Raw genomic sequence first — 20,615 nt, 5'->3', positions numbered from 1 at the left:
TTTGCATTTCACTCTGAAGTCAAAGTTCCTCCCTGATAGAAGACTTCCAAATTCATGGACTAACGCACATGACCTTACAGGTCAGGTAGACATTTCCTGCGTCCCAAGGGACACCATGCATGTAATAAGGTGCACTACAGATGTTGGCCATATTTTCCTCCTTGGGCCTTCCCAAGGCAGAGCTCTTTACTCCCAGAGTCCAGATGGAGCTCACCAAGAGCGCAGACAAGCTTGCACATGTGCTACCTACAACCCAGCAAGGGGCACCTCTGCTACTGCCCCACATCACAGGTAACCTTCACCACCCAGTGTCTACCATCAGCTGCACCCCAGCCACATTGGGGTTGGGGGTGTCTTACTGTGCTTTCTTTTGATAACAGATCACATTCTTTAGTTGAACAGTGTTTTCAGCACTGTAGAGCTTGAAGTACACATTCTCCCTGCATTTAGGATGCTGTTTCAACCTTCCCTTTCATTCACATAATCTCTTCTATGAAAGTAACACTTTGCTGGAATAGATTCACAAGAAACAGTGACTGAGTCATAGGGACTAAAACATTGACAACAAATATTCAGAAGCCAACCAGGGATCAAGTGTTTCAGCCAGCCTCCCTCCACAGATCAACCTTTCTGCCCAAGTCTAAAGCAAGTATTACTGGGTTTATACTCTCATTTATTAAAGGCATCAACAGGAGATGGAAAGCAGAAATAGAACAAAAGTTGCAGATTTGGTTTACTGTGCTTATTATTTGACTTACAGATGGTGGTCAGGCTCTTCTCCCTGTATATACAATATATTTTCCCCTCTCCTGTAAAGGCAAGAGCAGTAATATAGTCATTGAGAACTCATGGGTTTACATTTTATATGTCGAACTAGCATGGTAGTCTCAAACCCTATTTAAACACTCACCAAGGCAATTCTCTAAAGATCCCCCACCCCTTCCTCTCTGCAGGCTACCCAGTGCTCAGCATTATTTGTAGGAGTGAGTGCTGAGCTAGTTCCAGCAATTACTCCCAAGTACAGTGTCTGCTCCGTGGTTTTCAAACACAGGAGCAGGATACTAAAGCCAGTATTTGCGTTTATCAAGTTGCCTCGGTTGTACTTTGAGCCTCGAAGTCATTTCAAAAATTAGAGAAACGTCCTTGTTTCAGTATCTTGGTTTTACAGGTATTTCAATGACTAAGGAGAGCCATAAAGAAGTTGCAGATATTTTTTGCCATATGAATCTTTCTTTGAAGTTGTAAAAAAACAGCAGGACTTTTACATCGATGTATTCTAAAAAAGTGGAGCTACCTAGTCCGAGAGCTCTGTATCTTCGTTTCTGCTGCCACTAGAGGGAGAAACCTATTCCTGGGATCTCATGACTTCTAGGCTGTTTCTGGAACAGGATCAGAATTATTTCTGTAATATGGAAAACCGTTTGTCTCTGTGCAATAAACACAGATAATGCAAATGGAGAGCCTCTAAAAATGAAGTGGGATAAACATTTTTCCCCCCACCCTCAAATAAACTCCAATTACAAACCTCAAACCTAGTGAATTTAAACACTACTTCAATTGTTCTTCTTTGCTGGTAATACAAATCCTTCTACTGTGTTTATTTCCATTGCATCCAGGGCAGAGGAGGCCAAACAGGAAGAAAGGAGAATACTGGGTTTCTATCAATATAGGAACAAAGGGTGTTTTCTAGCAGCTTAAACAAAATCCTGATAGAAAAACTTATGTTTTTTCAATTAGCTGTAAGGAACACTGGAAATTCATTCTGGACTAAAAAAAAAAATCCTAAAGTAGCATTTGAATACGTTTAAAATTCTACCATTCTGGATTTGCAAACTTCCCCCTTTCCATTTCTTATGATGATTTAACTGAAAAACATATTGATGAATGCTTCTTATGTCACTACATTTTAAACATTTAAACTAATCATGATTGCTTTTGATGAGTATTTGTAGCAGTGACAAGGTCATTCCACTTGCAAAACATTTTCAAACATGAGTGCAAAAAGCTTTAGCAATGAAATGCACCTTCCCTGCCTAAGCATGAAATGTCTCAGCCTCAGACATGCTGAACCCAAATATGCTTTCAAATATGGGCTGCTGGTGGCCACCAGTGAGCAAACAGAGCTGGCTTCATGACACATGGCAGTCCTAGAGAGGGAAAAAGGCCATCTTCCCTGACAACGAGGCAGTTTGCAGACTCAAGCCTTGACTACATTCTTTCGGGGATACTCATTGTCTTTTTTCTCTCCAAAAAGAAGCAGCAACACTGAGCCTTAAGGTCATGAAGAATGAATCTTTGCAAAGCTTAGACTTAACTGAATGGCAGGTGCAAACAATACTATATTCCTAGAGAAAAACTTACCCCCAAATCATTCCTTCCTATCCTTTAAAGGGACTTTCAACTAATCACAGAATAATTTCATTTGGAAAAGGTTTGTGAAGGCTCTCTGGTTGAACTCCCTGTTGAAAACAGGGCCAACCTCAAAGACAGAGTCCCTTCCATTCAAGCTTTGAATACTGATTTCTTCACTGCAAGAACACACTCATGACACATGGTTAGCATTCCCACTAGGACCCCCAGGTTTTTGCCTGCAAAGCTGCTTCTCAGCCAGAATCCAGCCTGTACAGCTGCATGGAATTACTCCAAACCAGGTGCAGGACTTTGTGTTGCCTATGGTGGCCTTCATGACAGTTGTAATCTCACTTCTCCAGCCTGCTAAGACTGTGTGGAAGGCAACTCTGTCCTTTGATTTATTGACTACTTTCTCCAGTTTGGTGTCACCCCTCAGCCATCTCATGTCTACAGAGCCTTAGATTCTCTAGGTATGGCACAAGGGTCAGAAAACAGGTTAAACCCACACAAATAGGAAAGCCTTCTCCTGGTTCCTCTGTTCCAACCTCCTACTGCATTGGCCAATGTTAGCAGCTAATCCTTTCTACACCTAGTTTGTTTAATCCTAAATAAATTTAAGTATCTTACCTACAATGTTGACTGAAGATCACTGGTCAACATTTGGCTCTATTGTCAGATTGTCCTATATCTCAGACATTATTAGCTTAGATATTGTTCATCACACTCAGCCTAAGCTCTGCCTCTTCTCGTCATGCACTAAACTAGGAAAACTTTGTTATTCTAATTGTCATAGAAACAAAATAATAAAAAAAGAGTGTGAAATGAGGAAACCAGCTGATGGCTTCCACTTGCAGAGGATAGCACTGAGGCATGGAGAGGAGAAGTATATCCTCCCCTATCAGACACACCTGGGGAGCCAAAGCATCAAGAAAAACAAGGTTTTATTTTCCTGATGCTTTACTTGGTGCTTTTTCAGATGGGCTGCAACACCTCCTGTCACTGAAAGGAAGGTCACTTTAGCACCGTTTCTGTAAAAGAGGCCGGAAACAAATTGTTGTTAAAAGTTCTGACTCAATCATGTCTACAATATTTTGTTGTTGTCATTGTTATGAGGATGACAGGTTCTGGGATTTAAGAACTGCAGCTATTTTTATTTGATCCAAGTGATTTTCTTCTCCTTGATGATTTCATATCAGAAAGCTTAAGACAAGTCACAGATTCTTTTTTGCCCTTTTGTGTGCATGTGTCTATATACTTGCACACATATATATAAAATAGAAAACATTCCACAGTAAGTTTCCCTTTCTGAAAGGGTTTCTACCAGCCTTAACAGAGTAACAGCATGTGTAGCATGTATGTCACTCAAACATTTCCTTTAACTGCAAAGTTTGTGTCAAATCTGTGCTGAAAGAGCTCTACAATGTATACTTCATTTAACCCTGAATTACAGGTTAGGCTACACTTTAAGTATGAAATATTAAGTGAGATCATAATAGCTAAATCACTCTATTTGTTGTCATTCCAACACTAACCCAGGTTGGCAGAGCTCATGCTCAATGATGTCACCATTTGTACCTTGCTGCAGTTGTGAGCAGAGCCCAGTCTGCATAAATAACCTTCGATCGATGAAGAGTGTTAACATTTTTTATTCTTACCTTGGAGCACACTTTGAAATATCAGTTGCTTTTTAGTGTTTAAAAAATGTACATCGGCGAGTTAAATGGCAGGTTAAAATATACTGCAGTGACAAACTGCAGAAGCATGGTCAGCGCACTGGAAGCCAAAGGGACTGGAGACAACAAGCACCCCTCACAATCAGCAACACTTTGATAATGTCCAAAAAGTGCTATCTAATTTGCAGGTTGGAAAAACTATCAAAGCCAGCCCTGAAATAGCAAGGACAACTGTAGGATAGATTTCACCATCCTTCTACACATTAAACACCGTCCCACTTTGCATCAGCTCCCACTGAAATAAATAACTCAAGAACTATGCAACATAAATAACAGCAGAATGGTTAGGGGGAAAAAAAAAAAAAATCATCTCTCCATCTTCTAAAAATAGCTTCCTTTTGGCTAAGTTGTTGCTTTATGTCTTTCCTTGAGAAAGCGAGGGTGAACAGAATACTGATCAGGAATCACTAGCAGAGGCTGCCTCAGGAGCATCATTAAGAGGCACATTTCCCTCACAGCCACCTATTTTTCTGACCAACAAAACAGTATTTTCTGTCTTCTTTTTCTTAAGGTTGGAGCAGTGACTATCTATCCCTCATCCTCTTCATCCATTCAGGTGTCAGCTTTCCCTACACAAGACCTGCCTCTGCTTGGTGCACCTCAGCCTGGGAGGCTGACCAAGCTTCTGAGCTCCCACCTGAAATTCAGCACAGCCCCAATGCTTGTACTGGTCTTGCAGGAGCTGCCAGTAAGATTTACAGACACATATGGAAGGGAAGCTGCACCTAACTGGTCTTCAACAGTTCTTCTCTGGGTCATCTTTGAACTCTGCATCATTAATTTACATTCACAAATGCAATGGTTGCATCCTGACCAGTTTTAAGCTGAAGAACACCCATCCACACCCTGCTCCATTTCCAAAACAAATCTTCATGGGACAGGTGAAGCTCTTCTCAGATCAAGTTTTGAGTCAGGCATGGCCACACTGAGTTCACACAAATAAGCTCTACTCCAGTTTTTTGAGAGCTTTCCATGGTTTGCCCCCAGAGCAGAACAGCATTTAAAGTCATTTGTCATTTTTTGTCTTTTTAAATACGTAAACTGATTTCAAAGGCATTTGGAGAGAGACATCACCAACCTCTCCTCTTGTGGTCTGAAGCCACCAAGATCTGCAATGTTGTTGGGGCTTTGCCCAGATGCTTCAAGGAGATGGGAAGTTTGCTTTTCCATACAATGCTCCGAGCTTCTCTGAAGGGAGAGCTTAGGCAGTCAGAACACCTTATTGTCCCATGCTACAATGTTTTCTAAATTCCCCAAAATGGAGGAGGTAAAACATCTGTGCTGGTGGTGCTTGAGCTGTATGGCCTGTTAGGGAAGGGAGTAACGGGAGTCAAATGCTGTGCTAAGCATACTCTTATAGCCAAATAAATGGACAAAAGGTCAAATCAAAGACTATCCACATTTGAGGTTTATTTCAGGACCCCGTCTTCTATCACTACAAGGGGAGCCACAGCCCTTTCAGAAACAAGCTGTTCCTGCTATTGCTGGCTTTGGACAAAAAGCATACTGCTGCTAACCTCTTACATAAAGTGAGCAGACAAACAGCTGAATTGCTGACCCCTAATGGCCTTTTCCCTAGGATTTGTGGGTTTGCACAAAGAAGCCAACATTTTACATGCAGCCCTTGATGGAGTTTGGAATTGTGCAGAAACACTGCTTGGAGAGCACACTCTTAACCCAATTGTTTGTGTACAATGTTCCTCCTCTCTGATGCCAAACACTGTAGGTCCTGGGTTTGTTTTCTTGTTGGGGTTTTTTTTTTTTGTTTGTTTGTTTGGGTTTTTTTGTTTTCCAAGCTGGTTGGCCATACACAACTTTGAAACCCTGTATATACCTCCGTTGCCATTAACACGGTGATGTAAGTGCAAGCCTGCAGTCCAGGACATTCCCCTTTGTTACAGTCCATCCTCTTTTTCCAGCTGAGCACTCAGAGATCAGTAGATACAAGAGCCAAAATTATCGAACATTTCTTGGATACAAATGTGCAAGTTTTCTGTGACTGAATGCAAGGAGTAATATGCATCGGGTTTGTTTTATGAGTGGGAGATATTTAGCAAGAGCAGCTGACTCAGTTCGAGTTTTGACTAAACAATTCTCTTCATCCTTACTTGCAGATTGATTTAATATATTTTTATAGACTTCCGCCAATTGGCAACAGATATAAAACATCCGTAAGGAAGTACTATTTCCCTTTGAGTGGAGAACCACGGGCAAACCTCAGGCACAAGATGCCAACCTGCAGTAAAGTACCACCTTTCCATTAAACCACAGGCTATGCTGACTTACCCTGCTCAGCAAACCCCAGAGCCTCCAGCAGCCTGCCCCCATCAGATCCGTTAAAACTACTCAAACAACAGCAGTAAAAACATGCACTGCAGCAGAATATTTCAAGGACCACACACTGCCTGTTACCAATGCACTGGATGTTTTCAAGCCTCCCCAAGTAATCAAGCCTCACACCTCAGAGGATGAGAAAGGACAAGTGATCCAACAGCCCGACTGGTATATTTACACAAGCCAAAGATGAAAGCAGGGAACACTACAATGCTTGAATTCAACAATAACAAAACAGCATTCAGGCACAACAGCCAGCACAAAAATCACCATTGTACATTTGGTTTCCAATCAATTGAGCTCTGAGCTACTAAAAACTACAGTATATACTATTCCATACTCTTCAGCTATACTAAATCCTACCTTCGCATTTTTGTTTTAATTCAAAAGATATAATTGTTGTGAACAGACAAAGTGTTACCTGGAATAACACTTCAAATGCAAATTAAAGTCTCTGTAAAATTACTGTAATGCAAGAGTACCATGGTTTATTAACAGCAGATTTGCAAGGTTAATTTTCAATTATGTATTTCTTATTAGTTTCCTAGCTGTCTTGCTATTATTAAATTTAAAGAGGAAGATACTTTCAATATGTCCAGCTTCTGTGGCATTATTACTGATAATTATTCCTATTTTCCAACTTGTGTTACTCTCATGTCTTGCAAAATTTGTAATTAATGAGCAAATAATTATAGCAGCACTTACTAGAACTGCTTTAGTTAAGGCTGTGTCAGCTTTTGTATTAGGATCCCCATTTTTCAAGGGTTTATAACTCAAGCATAAAAATTCACTCTGGGCAGAGCCTTGTCATAAGAGCTGTCTGCTGAGTATGATTTTTTGCTTTTAAATGTTTCTAAGCAGCATTATTTGGTTCCTTTTTTAAGTTATGAACATTAAAAAACCCCAAAAACGTAAACTTCCAAGGACATTAAGTTCACAGTTCTCCATTTTTTACGCTCCCATGTCTCTGAAGTAAAGACATTTTATTTTAAGGTGAAGGCATTCACCTTTAAAAATACAAAATAAGATGCCTCAGCATCTCCAAAGACCAGAACTAGGTTTTTAATGCCTGGTGGTCATTAGCTTTACAAAATAGACCCAAAAGAGAGCTTGACATTCAGGGTTGTTTACACTGATCCCAACCAGTTAAGCATTCATGTACATACTCAATTAAGGCACATGAGTGGCCCTTAGGAGTCAACAGGCCTGTCCACACTCTCAGAGATGCACACACATTCACTGCCGTGATTGAGCAAAACAAAGCATTTCTTTTGATGCAAGTTTTAGGCTGTCCCTATTCACTGCAAACTGTTGTCCACATGCTTGGGAAAACTGAGCATCACAGGATTCAGCACTTCAGGATGCCGAGGACCTAGTGTTCTTTAAACCTATGGGGCTTAAGAGGCTCAGCACCTTCTTAACAAGATGCTCAGCATCATGCAGTGTCTTGTCTGGTACCAGCATAAAACTTATCACAAAACTATTGCTTCTCTTTCAGCAGGAAGAAGAAACCCAAAGGGAAAAAGGGAAAAGGGAAAAGCAGCATATTCTGAAATACAAGGTTTGCTGTATGCCCCACGTACTTTGCCACAAACAAGAACAACAGCTCTAGAACAAAAAGATTCAGCAAAGTTAGACACTACAGGAGAGCTCGTCACAGCTGCTTTCCCGAAACATCCTATGTGGTTGGTCACCCAGAAAACACTGAATGCACCCCTTCATTACTGCTTGGTCTTCTGTATGCTTGTTCCTGCAAAGATCCTTGGTGCAGTCACCTAGCACCTGGGAAGCCACCCTTGGAATTTTTTAATGGCAATACTAAGTTTAATTAAAGCAAGACCACTGTAATTCAGCCAACAGGGAATAGCAGCAAGTCAGCATATCAGTTTTAGCTTGTTTTAGGTAAATTTTAAAGAGCAGGGTGACTAAGACACTTTCAACAGCAAAAATGCATGCAAAAAAACCCCCAAGTATTACTGAGAAACACAGTCAGAGATGAGACCTACCTGCATCAGTCACAAGTCATGGAGCACAAGGTTTAGCCTCTTGAAAATCCAGGCAATTTATCCCTTAAGCTTCCTCACCAAAAAAGAAGTTGCAGACTCAGTCCACCTTTTGTTTACTTTCCTTTGACTTCCATCAGCTGAGGCTATTCACACCCTAGTTTGGTGTAATTATCTCCTCATGTTTGAGTTAATTTCTAAAGAGGGCAACCCCTTTCTTAATCTATTAGTCAACCCAGAGCCATGGCACTTGAGCCTTTTACCCCAATGACTAAGGGAGTGCAAATATACCTTCCCACTGGTGCCATCCTCATGACATTCTTTATAAGCCCATTAGCAAATCCACCAATAGTTACAGGAATGCTGAGATATTTATTTCTGCAAAGCACATATAGAATCATAGAATTGTTTATGTTGGAAAAGACCTTTAAGACCATCAAGTCCAACAGTTAACCCAGCACTGCCAAGTCCACCACCAAACCATGTCCCTAAGTCTACATGTCTCTTCAATACCTCCAGGGATGGTGATTCTACCACATCCCTAGGCAGCCTGTTCCAATGCTTGACAACCCTTCCAGTGAAGGAATGTTTCCTAATATCCAATCTAAACATCCCCTGGTGCAACTTGTTGCCCTTCGCTGGACATGCTCCAGCACTGCAATGTCTTTCTTGGAGTGAGAGGCGCAAAACTGAACACAGTGTTCAAGGTGCAGCCTCACCAGTGCTGAGTACAGGGGAGCGATCACTACCCTAGTCCTGCTAGCCACACTATTGCTGATACCAAGCCTGGCCCAGCTACAGCCAATGTTAATCTGTAATAAACCCTTGATGTATACACCGTCGATCTTTCAGCTAAATATTTTCTCTTGATGACCTAGTGTCATGAGCTTCCCCAGTTAAGATTAGCTTGCTAAATCTAGTCAGAGGAATCTATATGTGCTGATATTCCACAGTTGCTGATGGCCTCACATTTTGACTGTAACCATGGTGCTGCTGGATTTACCGTGGCTGCATGGCACAATGTGTATCTCATTATTCTTTCCAGGCAGCTTTGTATTGCTTTTATTTAGCTGTAAAAATAGTTTACATTTCTTAAGCATCTGAATTAAAGGTAAAATAGAACTATGACATTGAGAGATGGAGATTTTATGCAAATTTATTTGTAAATATAAAGCACATTTAGCATGCAAAAATACACAAATGTCTTCTACAAATCACCCATCTCTTAGAGAAATTAATTCCTTACTTTTTTAAGAATGATGCCTTAACATATTATCTACATAGTTGCAACATGAATGGAAACTTGGTAGAAAATCCAGTGAAATTTGGGTACCCTGGGTTGCCAAAGAGATCAGTTATGTGACAAGGAATTTTTTCCCTTCAGCTTCACTGACTTGAAGTTGCTCCAAGTCACCAGCCGGTGGAACTCTCCATCAGTAGCTCCTGGCCTGGGATGAAATTCTGGCTCCACTGAAGTCACTGACAACCTCTTGTTTGGCTTTACAGGGGCCATGATGTTCAGCTGTGCTAAGTGATGAACAGGAAATGCAGTGACATCACAAGTCCACCTCATAGTGCTCACGTGCTCACATCACACACACAACCCAAGCACCTGGTCCAAAAGTTGTGTTATTCAAATGTTCCAGAATAATATTTCTGTGAAAACCCAGCTACTTGCATCTAATTCCTTTACACCCAAGCATCATAAATCCAAGTGATTTTTATTGTCTTTTGGGATTTCAGAATGGTATAGAATGTATTTTTTAAAGTGGGATAGAAGTGATGAGGGGTTTTCTGACTATAAAGCTACTTTGTGCAAATAACCTAACAGTAGCTTTTTTGATTTCAAAGTGATCATAGATTTTGCATACAAATATGGCTTCATAAAATTTCTTTTAAAACTTTTGACAGTTTCTCTCTGCTCTAACCTCAGGCTTTTCCTTTTAGCCCCTTCTTGAGCTTGGGTGTTTGAACATTGTCTCCTCTTACACAAGATATCTGTTTTATATTTTTGGGGAAAAAAAATAAAATCAGTGGTGGTTTTCTTGACTTTCCAATAGAATAATCCGTATGAGGTGACAGTTTGATGAACAATTTCAGTTTAACATCACTTCTACTTGGTAGAAGCAGCATCCAAACCATCTCAGAAATCTCCATGCTTCCCATCCTTCTGCCACACTGAAATCTCCACTGGGTAGGTCCTATTCCCATGGCACTTGATCAAAAAAAAAAAAGGTGGAGAATTATTTCCTAAGGGGGAAAAAAAAGAAAAAGAAAAGGCATAAACATAATAGCTGCCAATGCCCTACTTTTTCTTCAGCTGTGCTTCCATGTTGAGGTCCAATACAACTCTTGAACCAAAAGTAACAAGAAAATGACTTCTCCTTTAGTCAGAAAGCAGTTCTACAGCATGTTGACTTTGCTGAACCTGTATAAATCCACACAACTCAAACTTCCGAGCCTCTGTTCATTATGCTACATATAAAGGCATCCAGCTGTGTTTTACTGTGTCTTGCAGATCTCTTCTACACAAAGTCAGTTATCATCTCAGACATATTAGAATAGTTATTTCAGCATTTCATACTAACAGACACGTGATTTAACTTTGCCTCTTGACTGCCACACAACGCTGCTTGGCTTTTGCTGGGGTGCATATAGCTGTGGTGAACAGGACAAAACCCTGCCCAATTTGCATTTTTCCTGCCTGCAGCTTGCTTCCAGATTGGGGGAAGCCCAGGAAGTGAAAGGCTGCCTACTGAGCACCTCAGGAGCCCTTTGAATTTCAAAGATGACTTTTAATTATAGATTTGGGCATTCAGCAGCCAACAGGCTGGTCTGGACACCCACACCTCTAAGGACTTGGTAAGGACTTCTTTGCTTCAATAAGTATGCCCCTTATTTACCTCAATACCATAGTCAGTGACAGAGTTGAGAGCACAAGAAACACAGGCTCAGGTAAATTTTGACTTTCAAATTGTAAGAAATACTAAATTTAATTGTAAGTTAAATAAATAGTTTTAAATTGGTTTGTTGTTTTGTTGGGTTTTTTTTAATTTCACCTTCTGAGAAACTGCACAGGGAAGAAACTCCAGGATTACAATAGAAAATATTCATTAAATGAATGTCTGGAATTTACCAGGTTATGAACTTTTTGTTGGTGCTTTTAACCATCGCACAGAATTCCTTAGAAGAAACATAATTTTTGGTGAAGTCTCATAGAACAACCCAAAACACAAGTAAAATGTCTGTTCTGGTGTTTTAACACTGAGGACATGTTTCTAATTTTATACATTATCAGAAGAATGATACCTTTTGTAGGCTATCATTGCTTTATCAGCATGCCATGGTGGTGTGGGCAGAATCCAGTCATATTCTCCAACACCATATTAATCTTGATAATTGTAGGGTAGCAACATCTACTGTGAAGAGCAGGAGAGTGATGGCTATGGGTGTTCAGCTTTGCATCCTGTCTGGTACTGGACCAAACATTCATCAGGACATCTGAAATATGGAAATGAAATAAAGAAATGAAAAGGAAAAAAAAGTAAGGTGTATGAATGAGAAATGTCATAATTAAGAAGAGCCAAGTTAAATGGAGACTGGTTAAAGAATATAGAACAGTTTTACATCTCAGAAGGGAATAATACTGTTACAACCTCAGATAGGGCCTGAGGCCCCAGTCACGAGGAGTTTATGTGCTTCAGTCCCATTGCAGACAATTAGATTTAAGCACATGTTTAAGTATGTGGCTGAGCAGTGATGGTTTGTGAGATCTCTACAAAAGCACAACCTTCCATTCTCCCAAACCATATGGGTTTGACTTCCCATATGGAGTGACAAAATAAAAATATATTCTAAAAATAGCTCTCAAAAAATGCACTGGCTGAAGGCTGCTTCCTGTGCTACAATTTGATTAGCCTTGTGTTTTATTTCTTCAGCAGCGATTTCAATTTATCTCTGATTTGGAGCATGAAAAGCTGTTTTTATAGTTGTAAGCAGAGGAGAAAAAGGCATCCGGGAAGCAAATATAGAGAGCTCTTCTGGCTTTGTAGTAGCTTGCAGGAACAAGTAAAATGATTTTAGAGCAGCAGAAAACAAAGTGATGCTGGGAGATGATCTATCTTTGCATTCTGTATTTAAGTTCCCTGTCAGTCCCTCAGCAAGTGAAGAACATTACATATTCTGTGCAGCTCCAAAGTAACCTAAAGGAGCCAAAAATTGTCAGTACAGAAATCCCCTCTGTGGAAGGGATCTCTGCCAGCATGGCTCCCGCCCTGCTCGGCACGGTAGCCACACGCGGCTCCCTGACAGCTCCTTCTGTCCACTGCGATGAGAGGAGCTGGAGGAGCCGCTCCCGCAACATCACGGTGTTGATGGATGGTATCGAATACAAACATTCTCATTTCGGCTCTGCTGTGAGGCGCCTCCTTAAAAATCATAAACTTTTTTTTTTTTTTTAAGAAAAAACCTGGAAATTTTAAATTTTTAATTCCTTCCCTCAACTTCAGCTGCGTGAGGGAGCAAACCGTAAACCAAGTGCCTGAGGATCTGCTGGTGGCATCTAAGACCTGAAACTGCTGCCATTGGAGGAGGGGAAGGAGGAAATATCAGGCTTGGTGGGAGCCTCCCACCATCAAGTTCTTACTTGAAGATTCAAGAAGTGTCACAGCTGGGCTGAACAGGAACTACTTTCCCCCCTACCTCATACTGGAGGACAGTTGGGGAATTGCAGCACAGCACAGACACATCAGCAACCCTCAACAGCAGATGGGTCCGGACTAGACGAAGGACTGATGAGCCCTACACCGGCCATGGGGTTTCTGTGAGCTTGGTTTGAGACTGACACAACAAGGTGTCTCAACAAGGATCCTTCCTTCAGGATCCGCTATGAAGCTCCTGCAACTCCAGAAGATGTCCATGGATGCCTGGGCTTTGCTGCTCCCTGGTTTAGGTTGATGCCTTAGGCTGAATACTGGGATTTAACACCCACCCCTGTTCCAGTGGCAACATGAGAACAGGCAGCTGCCATTTATTTTTCTGGGCTGTAAGGGTCTGTCCAAACCACACCCGTCCTTGTAACCTCCGAGAATCCAATCTGAGGTAACTGCTCCGGTTAAAGACATACATTTCTTATCATTTGTGCCTTTTGCAAAATAAGTAAACAGATAGATAGCAAATAGAAAGCTAACTAAAAACATTTGTGCTCAGCTTTCCAGGATGAGAGAGTAAGCCATGTCTTGCTTTTCCAGCATTTCAGTTTTCCCACATCCTTGAGTTTGCTTGGTTTTATGCAAATAATAAGCGTGGATTTCCTGCAGACCTCTGACACTGCTTCAATAACACACACTCTGGGAGAGGTTTTTGTCCCATTTCTGGGTTGATATTTGTTGCTGAGTTGCAAAAGTGAAATACAACTGAGAAAAATTGTGTTTGCAAGAAAACTGTGCCCCTCAGCACAGGAGGTGATAGAGAGTACTGGTGGGGTGGGATGGTAGAGCAAGAGCAACTCCCAGCTCCACTTCAGCCCAGCAGGAATGAACAACCAGTGAAAGACCAACTCCTCTGCTGGCTGTTTGCACTGTCCAGGCATCTGGAGTGAGAAAAAACAGCCAGACCGATGGCCAGGACCCCTGTTCTGGGCACTGGTCAGGCTCTTGGCACATGTCCCCAAAGCGCAGTCCCAGCATCTGCAGCAGCTGAAAATAAAGGGGGGTTGTTTTTGGTGGGTTGTTTTTTCTTGTCTCTCTCCAGACTATTAAAGCTTTAGGAATTACTTTTCCAATCTGAAAAAAAGCTCTAGATTTACCCTTAAAAGAGACATTATTAATATCTAGAAAACATTAAAACCCAAAGAGGGAAAATAGAAGATGTCTAGAGTAGGAAGAAGCTGAGCTGTGAAAGCTGTGGAAGAGAAAGGATTAGAGGCCAGCTTTTTTCTAAAGAATTTATATAGCCAAAAAAAAATCCAAACCACTTTGGAAACAATTATTTACAAAGTTCAAAGTATTTGGTACCCTTTGCTTTGGTAAGATAAGGGGCAACAAATAACATCCATAGTCACAAGAAGTTAGCCCAATTACTTCTGTCAGCAAAACTTATTCTACAAAAAATACATTTCTTCTAGGAAGAATACTTTTCTTGCCTCAAATTCATTTTTACATTGCTAATAAGTCTCTTAGCAGTAGATTACAAGTGCCTCTTAAGCCAAGAACAGGCAGATCGCCCTGAGTGCAGCCAGCGGTCTCTTCTCCGGAAGAAATGTGATTGAAGCCAAGGAGAAATTCGCCTGAGGAGGTTCACTGCAGGTGTTTGGTCCCGTGTCTGTATCCTGCACTGTTACAGAAACTGTTAATAATTATTATACACCGCCAATCTTCACAAACATGATCTAGAACTATTCTGACCTTTTTACTTCTCCTTACATCTAGAAATGAGAGGGCGTTTTTAGGGCTACATGCCCAGAGAATAAAAAGAGTCCATCTGCATGATGACTTATATAAGGCCCACGAACCTTAAAAATTTGTTCAAAATGATCCAAAACCAATCTGAAATATCCTAAGCCTGGCAACTGCTGGGCCAGGCAAACCCTTCAAGGCAATGTAAGTTCAGAAGAATTTAACTTCAGTAAAAAAGTGATGGATGAGACATAAAGGCAATCAGACACAGCCCTCACCAGTACTGATAGGTCGCAAGAAGGGGATACGGAGACAAACAGAGAGCTAAAACTTTCTGACGCATCACCGGAACAATCTGAAAAAACATTTAGTGTCTCTTTGTGGATAAATACAATCATACCAACTCTACTTCAAGGCAGGGAGAAGTCTCAGGCTGACCCTAGCACCTCACCTGCATGGTGCAGAAACAGTTGCCCTCCCAGGCAGCATATCAGGGCTGGACTGGGAATTCACCACTCCTACACCAAGGAGCCTGTCAGTGCCCTCTCCTGTACTGGAAGGGGTGGAAAGAATAAAAAGTTATTTTAGAGCTTACAAGAATTACAGCTGGTAATGCCTGTACAGAACAATAAGCTGTTGTCAAGTATTGCCTGCTCTGCAGTGCTTTGCACGGAAAAGCATCAGAAACAATGTGCCTTAGGAAGCTGCCTGAAAATAAATGCAGCATCTTGATTCACCCAGAGAAATACTCGCTTGTGCAAAGAAAATACTTAGATGACAAAGAAAGAAGATCAGCTTCCAGCTCTGGATATTCCGGGCAACTCTCCTATCGATTTGTGCATAGGCACTTCATTCAAGAACAGAGATTTGAGGTGTCTATAACCAGGCCAGATATTATCAAAAAGCATCTGACAAAGTTAGAAATCTAAATCCTGCACTCAGAAAAGGGGCTAAATTCTTTAAATCAAGTTATTCCATTTTAATTCCTCACGTTCCTTGATTTCTTGTTCCAAAAACTTTGTGGCAATTCATGTCAAAGAACTAAGTAAATATTTTCTTGAACTGTGTGGAAGATGATGTCAGACAGTGATGGAAGTGAAATACTGATTTTGTATAACTGTTTGTAACTCGGATAGAATTGACTCATTTTGTAAGATTATAGAAAATGCATTCTGTGATTACATATGACCCTGGAGGCCTCATGGAAGTGAGATTATGCATCTTGCAATGTTATTTTACTAGGAAAAAAAATTGATTAAGTAAATAAAAAATCTGCAGGATGTGACTTCATCATGCACTATTGACATCTGTTTATATGATTTAAAGGATGTTACTATGAATATCATAGTTGCTAATGTAAATGCTGAAGAAATCATAGGTCAATCATATAATAATAAATACTAGCACAGGTTTCCCAAGGCCAGAAATGGCTGAAATGGTAACTGGAATTATGATTTTACCCTTGAATTATGGGATACTGAAAACACTTTGGTTGCTGCTGCTTTCCTGGAACTGCTCCATTAAAGCCAAGTAGATACACTCCCCAGTCTTTCTTATTCCAAGAAATAATGTCACCTTTTCATAGGATATTCTTCTTTCACCTAGGCACCCACTTCACCCTGTGTGCTGCAATAAGTTGTTTCAGAGGGGTGCACTGAACTACACATACATGTGGGTCCATATCGCCCTGGGTGCTGGTCTGAAGATGTAGCACCCCACCTGTGCCATCTGTGTTAGATACCTCAGAGTGGGGTAGAAAAAGAGGAGAAAAGCCTCATAACTGTACCGCAGGCATAAACCAAGCATCTAAACTCGTCATCAGCCACAAGCCACTTCTCTCTTAAACACCAGAATAAAGTGCTCTCAAAATGTGTTAATGCAATAGCAGATATACTAAGTGTGATGAAAGACTGTGAAAGACTGGTCCAACCAATATGGTTTAAATTGACAAAATACCTGAAACTCATGGCACTATTTATGACACCTCAGAATGACTCTGGACACAGAGAAGACACAAAAAAATGTGGCTGCAGCTTTAGCGTAATTCATTTAAGAGTTATCTGGCAACGTCTTGTGCAGCAAAAAATCACCCTGGCCAGCCTGGTGTTGCAGAGCAAATACTTTCCTCAGAGGGTGAGGGGGCTGACAGTCACTTTAAAGCACAAAGTGCCATTCTTCACCTGCTTTCCCCAGCTTGATACATCCCTCCTGTAATGAAGGCTGCATGACTTTGTCCCAGAGCAGTCTGAAAGTCAGAAGCTGCTGCATGAAAATATTTTAAGTAGTAGGAATTGCTGTGTAATTACTGCATTACCTGGTGATTCCTGCCAACTGCTGTATATGGCAGGCTGCTAAATCATATTTTTACAGGAAAAAAAAGAACCAAACCAAACAAAATCTAACACAACCTAATCCTGCAATGCTATCTGAATATTATTGGGTTGTTTTCCTTTAGTGCTTATAACTCCTTACTGATGGGAAGCTCATAGCTGAGCAGTCATGTTCTAGCTGGTGCCTAATGTTGAAACACTCTGTAAAAAGAAATCCAGATATGCCATGGGTATTTTAGCACAGTTACACAAAAGTCTAAAATTAGGTCATAAATTATATAATCTTGCAAGGAAACAACAAATTTAATGACTATGCCAAACCAGAGATAAAAGCTGAGGAAAGAAATAGCATCTTGCTCATTAAATATTAAGGATCAGATCCTTCAAACATTTTCCAGTGATGAACTCTGTGGGAGTTTGGCATCTGTATTTGTGTATATTCTATAGAATATGCTTATACATCATATACGAGTGCTGAATGTGATTTATGGAGCACACACACATAGTAAGTATATTTATAATGCATAAACATATTCCATCAAGAGCAGAGAAGGTGATTAGTGACAGTTTCCTAAGAGGTTTAATCAGATATTTTGATGGCTTATTTCCAGTGTTGCTCCAAAAGCGTTTTTCATTACAGGGCACTGAGAAAGAGCAGGTAGAGGCATCTCTGTTTCACACTTACAGCAGGAGCAGATAGCAGACTTAGAGATCAGCTCTGTGCTCTTCGGTGGGATTGAAGAACCCTGTAAAAGAAAAAAGATTACCAAGTTATAACAATGGATTTGAAAATTCCCTGCAACCTTTGAATCTCTCCCCTAATGCCACCGTGCCCTAGCTTTTCTTCTAACCTTACAAAAGACAAATCTGATTTGATCTATTTGAAATAATAATGCAGAGGTGAGGTCTTGTGCATATTCCCTTCAAAGTTTTAAGCAATTCCCCTGGGACTGGTGGCTGGTGCTGATGTCCTGAATATGTTAATGAGAGGGAATAAGAGCCTCTGATGGAATAAGCCAGATAGCGGTCCCGTCCTTGATGTCGTCAAAGCTTCTCTGATAACCATGTCCGTTTTTTTCAAAGATTTGAGTCATTTGTGGATTGACTATATAATCCTTGTGCTGAAGCCTGGAAAAACTGCTGTTGAGGCCCTTGGCAAATTCTTATCCTAAAAAAGCATGAAAAAGAGTACCAAGTAATTTCAATTCCATAAAATATATTAAATGCAGCACACAGGTATGTAAATGGGAAACACCATAACTGTAATTTACTCATTTAGAGCCTGATCTAAAGGCTATAAAAGTTAATTTGAAATCTTCTCATTGATTTTAATGGCCTTTAGATCAGGTCCACATTATTCACTGCATATCATGTTTGTTTCAGTGCAATAATGTATTTATCCAAAACGTGAATTCTGTGGATTATTACACATACAGATCCACTTCTTATGGTCCAAAGGCAAAGCTTGTGAAATTTATTGACTTTAGCAACACACATAAAATGTAAAAATCAAAAGAAAGTCCCAAATAATGATTATATTTTTTAAAATGAGATAAAAAATGAGGAGGCCTTCTTTTCATTATATACTAATACAATCTAAATGTGTTTTAAGCATCAGGAAATCCAAATGGAATTTCTCACAATTCCTCATGTCTGACTGCAGCAGTTCAACAAAAAATTACATGTAAATGATTCAAAACCTCTTGAAGAAACAGCATTTTTTTCTAATTTGAGGAGAAGAAAAAAAATGTTACAACCCAAGCTCAGCAAGGGATAACAGTATTACAGTTGCTGCATGGAGAATTTAGCCACTCATAATTCTAAATCCTTCTCAAACGCTTTATTGCTATAAGGTGGCTAATACCAGCCTTTACACAACAGGACTCCCATAGCATTAACCATGAGAGATAGGCTTCCAGAAAGAAACTATAGCAAAGTAATTGTAAATCTCTAATGATGCATAAAACCAAACTGAATTGGTCCTGAATTCTCAGCATAAAAGAAATGAACCATCAGAAGAACCAATTCTGGTGGCAGTATAACATACCCCAGTGTGGAAACTGTTTATGTCGGTTGCTGCAGTGGAAATATTCCTACTAATATACAAGCAATATGAATTCATTAAAAATGCCTGAATGCTGCAACTTCTTCTAATACCATGTGTGATATTAAAAACAAATCATCAGCCAAAAGAAAACCTCACCTGTACCAAAACAATCCACCATCTTTCTCAGTCATAGGCAGTTTTCCATACTATAAATTCAGTGGGTTCTGCATGTTTTTAAAGCCATCTTGCAAGACTTTGGTGATGGTTTTGTGCACCATGGCAAGTACTGACTCGCCAGGCTGGGCTGTGTTGGAGCTGTGCCCCATCAGGACTTCTCATCCCCAGGGGCTCAGCTGAAACCAGACTGACTATGAGAGATCAGCCTGAAGCCGCATCCCCACCCTGCTTCGCTGAGTAGAAGCTCTGCTGTGACCTCCAGCAGTGACCTTCAAGGGTAGAGAGCCATGGCCATATACCAATGGGACAGGGTTGTCCCTGCTGGTGTGCCAATATAAACCCAAACCCTCCTGTTTCCTTAGAAAGTTTAGTCAACTCCCACTGGATAGGCATCCAATAAAATATTTAAGTCCATAATTAATTAAACAATTTAATTGATTAATTATGCATTCACAAACTCTAGGAATAAACTCCACTCATTCCAGACACCCCAATGCACAAACGTGGACCTTCACCCATTAATCCATCACTGTCCAGAGGCAGCTTCCTCCAGAAGCAGGTCAGATTCATTATCTGAGAGACCAGAAATCACTTACTCATACACAAGTGAGGCACAGCATGTGCTGAGGTTGTGCACGTTTCCCCACACAGCCTCACCCAGGAGCTTCAGTGTGGTCATAAACGTGATTTCTTGAGATGAGAAGCCAGTCTTATTTTGTGTCTTTTTTTTTAGACACTGCCAAGAGGTATTGCATGGGATGATGCTTTTCAAGCACCAGGGCATCTGTCCACTGAGAACTAGATTGACAAGGCTGAAATGGTTGGGTTTGTTTTATCATTTCACAACTCTAAAAGCCAGACATCTGAAAGCTCAGATACATCATCGCACAGTGTCAAAATTGGTGAAGGCACAGATTTGAAATCTGCATATGTGGACAAAAATAGGGTGCATCTGAAATTAATTAAAATTTCTAGGCGTGACCTAGAGAACAATATTTATCCATTATGAGCATGCAGCAATGTATATCACATTTAGTGCATGGTTTTTAGTGAAGCTGCAGTTTTCAAGTCAGCATGTAGGACTCTTAGGCTTAGTAATGACTTTTCATTTTATAAAAGCATTTAAAGAATTCTCTTATAAAAAACAAAAAGTGAATGTCCATGATAAATGGTCAAGCTAAAATGAAATGAAACACAAGTGACCCAATGTGGTTTTCTATACTTGCAGTTGCAACTACCTGTAC

At 40.5% G+C, this 20,615-nt stretch overlaps 1 long non-coding RNA gene across 6 annotated transcripts in view; it reads right to left on the bottom strand.

The window, feature by feature from the left end:
• Positions 1-9,562: 9,562 nt before the first annotated feature.
• LOC115612884 overlaps positions 9,563-20,615 on the bottom strand; it is an 88,806-nt gene continuing 77,753 nt past the window's right edge. For all 6 annotated transcript variants that reach the window (XR_003993195.1, XR_003993192.1, XR_003993197.1 and 3 more), the window contains 3 exons: positions 17,833-17,893; positions 11,732-11,923; positions 9,563-10,672 (listed from right to left, as the gene is read on the bottom strand). This is a non-coding gene — a long non-coding RNA (uncharacterized LOC115612884). The remainder of the gene's footprint in view (positions 10,673-11,731; positions 11,924-17,832; positions 17,894-20,615) is intronic.

Source organism: Strigops habroptila, chromosome 9, assembly GCF_004027225.2.
Source record: "Strigops habroptila isolate Jane chromosome 9, bStrHab1.2.pri, whole genome shotgun sequence".
Classification (NCBI taxonomy): domain Eukaryota; kingdom Metazoa; phylum Chordata; class Aves; order Psittaciformes; family Psittacidae; genus Strigops; species Strigops habroptila.
This window is presented reverse-complemented; position numbering and strand designations above follow the sequence as displayed.